This window comes from Rhinopithecus roxellana, chromosome 6 (genome assembly GCF_007565055.1).
Source record: "Rhinopithecus roxellana isolate Shanxi Qingling chromosome 6, ASM756505v1, whole genome shotgun sequence".
In the NCBI taxonomy this organism is placed as follows: domain Eukaryota; kingdom Metazoa; phylum Chordata; class Mammalia; order Primates; family Cercopithecidae; genus Rhinopithecus; species Rhinopithecus roxellana.
In genome coordinates, this window is record NC_044554.1 from 146881848 (window position 1) to 146888975 (window position 7128).

The 7128-nt window shown below is 40.5% G+C and overlaps 1 pseudogene; it reads left to right on the forward strand.

Annotated features, from left to right (window-relative positions):
* The first annotated feature begins 1207 nt into the window (after positions 1-1207).
* On the forward strand, positions 1208-2252 carry LOC104681866 (annotated as a pseudogene).
* Positions 2253-7128: the final 4876 nt, after the last annotated feature.

Genomic DNA, 7128 nt, shown 5'->3' on the forward strand with positions numbered 1-7128 from the left:
TGGACTACTTTAAAAGCCATTTCCTATCTTTCATCCTTGAGACTCTGACTTAAGAGATCTGTGGTGGAGTTCAGGAATCTGAATTTTCAACAAGACCACAAGTGATTCTTTTAACTATTTGCAATAGAAATTTTAAACCTAAACTAAATTAGAGAGAATACTATAACATTACCCACATACTCCTTATTCACCTTCCATAAATAAACATATGGCCAGTCTTGTTTCATCTACATTGCCACTCGCTTACCCTTCATCCTAATTTATTTTTAAAATAATCCCAAATATCTTGACATTTTATCCACTAACACTTCAGTTTGTATCTATAAAAAGAATGAATATTTTTAGCATTATCACAATACAATAATCACACCTAAAGACCCAAAGTGATCCTAATGTAACTGGTCTAGTCTCGGAAAAACTGGACTTGAGAAAGAGGGTAACAAGTCAGTGTCTAAGTGGACTACTTGGGAAGACATAACTTAATTTAGTTCATCATAGATTCAAACTCTTTGTTCAAGAACAAGCAAGCTATTCAGTTATGTTTCTGAAACTGTTACCTTAAATATTCAAAAAATGTATTTATAGAGAGCATAAAATTAACACACTGAATTGAATTTTTTAAAAAAACTTTTTCAGGGTTAAAAAAACTTCTTTAAAAAAAAACTTTAAAAAAACTTTTTTAAGGAAAAAGAAGTTGCCTTTGTTAAATACATTTTTACACCTTATCAAACCTCAAAGAGGAAAGAATAAATTACTCAATTTGCTTTTCCTGCAGAGTTACTCGGATTTCACAGAGTTTAAAAATGTTTTTCTCAATGAACCTCAGAAAAGTTTCTCAAAGTAATGAAGAACACAAAATGTGCCCTGATAACTTCCTCACAATTTAACTCCAAATGCTAAAGAATCTTGCTACTTATAGTTATAGCCACAGAATGCACCACTTGAAAATCAAGGTTAGAGAAATCTGATTCCTTCAGTCATACTTCAGTTCCTTTTTTTATCTGCTTTATCATCCCCACACAGAACCAATATTTATAAAGTTCAAGTCAGTATTTCCTTGACATTTTTATCTCCTTTCATCTGTTGCTTTAAAAACAAAAGGAAACAAAACTTAATACAGAAAATAAAAGAAAGGATAAGCAGCTGCAATGCTGAGCACAAGAACCAGCGCAGGAACCAGAGTGCGAGGAGTAGCTAGGTGGGCACCATGGCTGGGATCACCACTATGGAGGAAGTGAATTGCAAGCTCCAGGTTCTGCAGCAGCAAGCAGATGATGCAGAGGAGAGAGCTGAGCACCTCCAGTAAGAAGTTGGGGGAGAAAGGTGGGCCCGGGAACAGGCTGAGGTTGAGGTGGCCTCCTTGAACCTTAGGATCCAGCACGTTGAAGAGGAGCTGGACCATGCTCGGGAGTGCCTGACCACTGCCTTACAAAAGCTGGAAGAAGCAGAAAAAGTTGCTGATGACAGTGAAAGAGGTATGAAGGTTATTGAAAACCAGGCCTTAAAAGATGAAGAAAAGGGCCAGGTGCAGTGGCTCACACCTGTAATCCCAGCACTTTGGGAGGCCAAGCCGGGAGAATCACGAAGTCAAGAGATCGAGACCATCCTGGCCAACAAGGTGAATCCCCGTCTCTACTAAAAATACAAAAAATTAGCTGGGTGTGGTGTCACACGCCTGTAGTCCCAGCTACTTGGGAGGCTGAGGCAGGAAAATCACTTGAACCTGGGAGGCAGAGGTTTCAGTGAGCTGAGATCACGCCACTGCACTCCAGCCTGGCGACACAGCGAGACTCCATCTCAAACAAACAAAAAAAAGATGAAACTCTAGGAAATACAACTCAAAGAAGCTAAGCATACTGCAGAAGAGGCAGATAGGAAGTATGAAGAGGTGGCTTGTAAGTTGGTGATCATTGAAGGAGACTTAGAATGCACAGACGAATGAGCTGAGCTGGTAGAGTACCACTGACAAGAGCCAGATGAGCAGATCAGACTGATGGACCAGAACCTGAAGTATCTAAGTGATGCTGAAGAAAAGGACTCTCAAAAAGAAGACATATATGAGGAATAGATCAAGATTCTCACTGATGGACTCAAGGGGGCAGAGACCCCTGCTGAGTTTACTGAGAGACTGGTAGCCAAGCTGGAAAATGTAACTGATGACTTTGGAAGATAAACTGAAATGCAACAAAGAGGAGAACCTCTGTGCACAAAGGATGCTGTACCAGACTCTGCTTGACCTGAATGAGATGTAGAACACCCCAGTCCTGCCCTGCTGCTGCTCCTCCCTTTGTTCCTGACTCGGCCTGAGGCCGGCCTGCCTGGAGCTGATCTTTAACTGAGGGCTGATCTTTAACTTGGGGGCTGCTTTCTACTTTCGCAGCCCCCTCCTCCCCTGTTTCTTTTTTGCCAAACTGTCTCTGCGTCTTCCTGGAGATTCCAGCTGGGCTAAAGGCTGAGCACCTTTGGAAACAACATTTAAGGGAATGTGAGCACAATGCATAGTGTCTTTAAAAGCATGTTGTGATGTACACATTTTGTAATTACCTTTTTTGTTGTTTTGTAGCAACCATTTGCAAAACATTCCAAATAATTCCACAGCTCTGAAGCAGCAATCTAACCCCTTTCTCACTTGCAGAAGGTGACTTTTCAGCTTAATGCATATTGCCCTCTCCGTAGAGGAGAGGAAAAAGTATAGGCCTGCCTTACTGAGAGCCAAACAGAGCCCAGGAAAAGACTCCACTATGAGAAACCTCGTTGCTCTGTACAAAGTACCAGTCAAACCAGAAAGATGATTCCAGGAGGAGTTAGCCAAACAACAACAAAAAAGATATCTTAAAGCTGAAAACCTGGCTGGGCACCGTGGCTCATGCCTGTAATCCCACCAGTCTGGGAGGCCGAGGCAGGTGGATCACGAGGTCAGGAGTTTGAGACCAGCCTGACCAACATGGTGAAACCCCGTCTCTACTAAAAATACAAAAATTAGCCAGGCGCGGTGGCACGCACCTATAATCCCAGCTACTCAGGAGGCTGAGGCAGGAGAATCACTTGAACCCGGGAGGCAGAGGTTGTAGTGAGCCCAGATCATGCTACTGCACTCCAGCCTGGGCGACAGAGCAAGACTCTGTCTCAAAAAAAGAGAAAGATATCTTTGGACAACGTTATTTCAATTTTTTTTCATTAGAAGTGACCAAATTTATAGAATGGATCGTGTGCCCTTTAGGTTGAGGTGACCACTTAATTGCTTTCCTACCTCCTTGAAAGAAAGAAAGGAAGATTATGTTTTTGCCACTGATTCAGCCATGTGAAACTCACCTCATTAGTCTTTTCTGGATTTGAAGCTGCTGTCTCTAAAAGTGTCATCTCATTGTGCTTTGTATCAGTCAGTGCTGGAGAAATCTTGAATACCTTATATACAAAACTTTTTTTAAATTTTGTATTATTTTGAAACTTTGCTTCCTTGGGTCTGTGGCACCCTAGCCACCCCCTTCTGGCTGTGACAGCCTCTACAGTCTGTGGGCTGGCAGTTTGCTGATCTTTTAAAGCTTCTTTCCCTACCCAGTCCCCATTTTCTGGTAAGGTTTCTATGAGATCTGTTAGGTGTACATTCTGCAGCTTATTGGCCTAAAATGCACTCTCCTTTGATGTGGCCTCTTTGGGGCCGATTGGGAGAAAGAGAAATCAATAGTGCAACTGTTTTGATACTGAATATTGATAAGTGTCTTTCTGAAATAAAAAACCAGTCCCTCCAAAACAACCCTTGAGTTTATAGCTGAATATCAGAAGCAATATTAAGTTTTCTTTCTTAACCAGGCAGATCAGAAAATCCTTTGCAACGTTAACATTTTGAAATATCAGGCTGAGCATGGAGGCTCTCGCCTGTAATCTCAGCACTTTGGGAGGCCAAGATGAGAGGATCGCTTTAGCACCGGAGCTAAACACCAGCCTGGGCAACATAGGGAGACTCCATTTCTATAAAAAATTCAAAATTAGCTAAGTGTGTTGGCATGCAGCTATGGTCCTAGCTACTTAGCAGGCTGAGATGGGAGGATCGCTTGAGCCAAGGAAATTGAGGCTACAGTGAGCCATGATGATGCCACTGCACTCCAGCCTTGGCAACAGAGTGTGACTCTTCTCATCTCAAAAAAACAAAACAAAACAAAAAAATCTTACATTTCACTGTCAATCCCTAAAATCACATTTGTGTAACACTGTTATAAATTATATATTTGCGTTTTTCAGCTATATTCCATTTTTTAAAGTACAGTGATGATCTATGATAGCTTACAAGTTATTTCTTATTTATCAACAGTATAAAACCATGAATCCATATCAAAACTATGACATAAAATCCCACATATGTGATTATTAACCTCAGAAAGCCTAAGATTAAACTGTTCCTTGACACTGTCATCAAAAGAAGCATTTAATAAAGTACTAAATATCATAGGTTTAAGGTATTTCATTTCTTTTTTAAACACTTTACCCTTTGCTGAAGTTTTTTATTTGACATGTGTCCAAGGTACAAAGACAAATCTACTCTTTTGCTCTTTGATAAGGTGTCAGAGCTTACTTAAAGGTTTAGGAATAGAGCTGTTGAACTAATTTTTTTCTACTGCAAGTTATATATGAGAATTGGTAGCAGTGTGTTGAAAGACGTTTACCTGTGGATAATAGCGCTTATCTCACTTCTATCTATCATGCCATCAATTTCTTTATTACAAGAGTTTACCTTTGGGCAGTTCATATACCAGCTGTCAATCTGTCCTCACCCCGAGACTTTGCAGTAAACCAAGCTCAGGTGTGTTGAGGTTTCACCATGCTAGTTGTTTTCCTTCTTTCTCTAACTAGAACAGGTGTAGTCAAAATGCAAGCCTCTGGCACTCCAGATGTGCCCTATCACAAGGCAGAGCCGGAACTTTTTCATTCCTGCCTCCTAGATCACAACTTCATATCTGGAGATTTTCTAGATGTTGCTTCTTGTCTTAGTTTTACCTTTCCTGCCCCTTTACTGAAGCATTTTAAGTGGTATCTTTAAAAAGACTAAAAAACTCCAATGTCCATCAATAAATGACTGGTCCAATACAGTATACTCCACAAAATGAATTACTATATCTCGTAAAAAACAAGAAAGGAAAAAATGAAAATGCTCTCTAAGTAGTAATATGGAAAGATTTCCAAGATATAGTAAGTTAAAAAAGTAAGATGCAGAATAGTATTACCTTTTGTGTTTAAAAAAATCATAATTGCTTCTATATTCATAAAGAAACTCACCAGGTGCGGTGGCTCACGCCTGTAATCCCAGCACTTTGGGAGGCCAAGGTGGGTGGATCACGAGGTCAGCAGATTGAGACATCCTGACTAACACGGTGAAACCCCTTATCTACTAAAAATACAAAAAATTAGCCAGTCGTGGTGGCGGACGCCTATAGTCCCAGCTACTCTAGAGGTTGACACGGGAGAATCACTTGCACCTGAGAGGCGAAGCTTGCAGTGAGCCAAGATCACACCACTGCATTCCAGTCTGAGCGACAGAGCGAGACTCAGTCCAGAAAAAAAAAAAAAAAAGAAACTCTGAAAAGAGAGAATACAAACTAAGAACACTGATTATTGGGGTTGGGGTGTTTAGGAAATAAGCATGATGAAAGGAGTGGAAAGGAGAATTTTCATAATATGCCTTCTTATTCTTTTTTTTTTGAACTATATTGCCTATTCAAAACATTCAATTTAAAAAGAAAGAAATAATAGCTTTAATCAGTTCAAGGAGGCTAAAAGAAAGAAGAACTACACTAAGTAAGAAAGTCTCATTCTTTTTTTTTTTTTTTTTTTGAGACGGAGTCTCGCTCTGTCTCCCAGGCTGGAGTGCAGTGGCCAGATCTCAGCTCACTGCAAGCTCCGCCCCCCGGGTTTACGTCATTCTCCTGCCTCAGCCTCCCGAGTAGCTGGGACTACAGGCGCCCGCCACCTCGCCGGGCTAATTTTTTGTATTTTTTAGTAGAGATGGGGTTTCACCGTATTAGCCAGGATGGTCTCAATCTCCTGACCTCGTGATCCGCCCGTCTCGGCCTCCCAAAGTGCTGGGATTACAGGCTTGAGCCACCGCGCCCGGCCGAAAGTCTCATTCTTACTCAGGCAATTGGCACTATAGTTTGGGGGAAAGAATAAATTACCAGGAAACTGAAAAATAAAATTTAGAAAATCACCAGTAAAAGCAGATAGGACTGGTTCTGGTTGAAGGACAGGCTAAAAGACAAAAATATTATCTACCAATCCTATGGCTTTGCTGATTCATCTATGTTTTAACAGTGAGCAAAAAGTATTTTGAAGACAAATAAAGTTACAGCAGAATCAAATGCTCTCTCCTTAAGCATTTTCTTCCGTTTTCTAAAAGATATCCCATGTGCTGCTTCTCTCACATCCCAGATTACAAAGGCAGCACAGTGAAGAAGGAAGCACTGGAGCCCTGGAGCAATGCTGACTAGCCTCAGTTCCAGCACTACCACTTAGGTGCTTGCACATTATTTAACCACATGGTGCCTTGTTTCTTCACCTGTACAGTGGAGATAAGAAGAGTATCTACCTCTTAAGGTCACTGTGAGGATTAATCAAGTTAATACACCAAAACATGTAGAACAGCACCTGGCTCACAGTAAGAACTCTGTAAATGTTTGCCTTTTACTTGTTCTTCAACTGTTTTGCTGTTTGTCTTTCTTTAAAAGTGCAGCCTCCAAGGCCTAAAATTTACCCTTTCCACTTCCCATTAACCCTTGCTCTTTTTTGTTCTCCATTTTCCTTCTACTTTTCTTTTTTAAAGAGGGATACAATCAGTCACTAAAATACTCCCACAGCATTTTTGAGACCAGATCATCTCAAAAAAAAAAATTCATAAAGGAAATAGAAAGTGTATTTGCCAGAAAAATTCAGAATTTAAAACACTGGCATAAAGATAATTCCTTACATTTCTATATTACTCCGTAAAGCTATAGGTTATCTCATTTGATCCTTACAACAACCCTTTGAGACCATCAGGGCAGTAAAAGAATACAAGGCAAATGAGATTAAAAGGGTTCCCTGAGGCTAAATTGCATATTTCAGGTTAGTGACAATATCTGACCAGCTCAGTTCAACAAT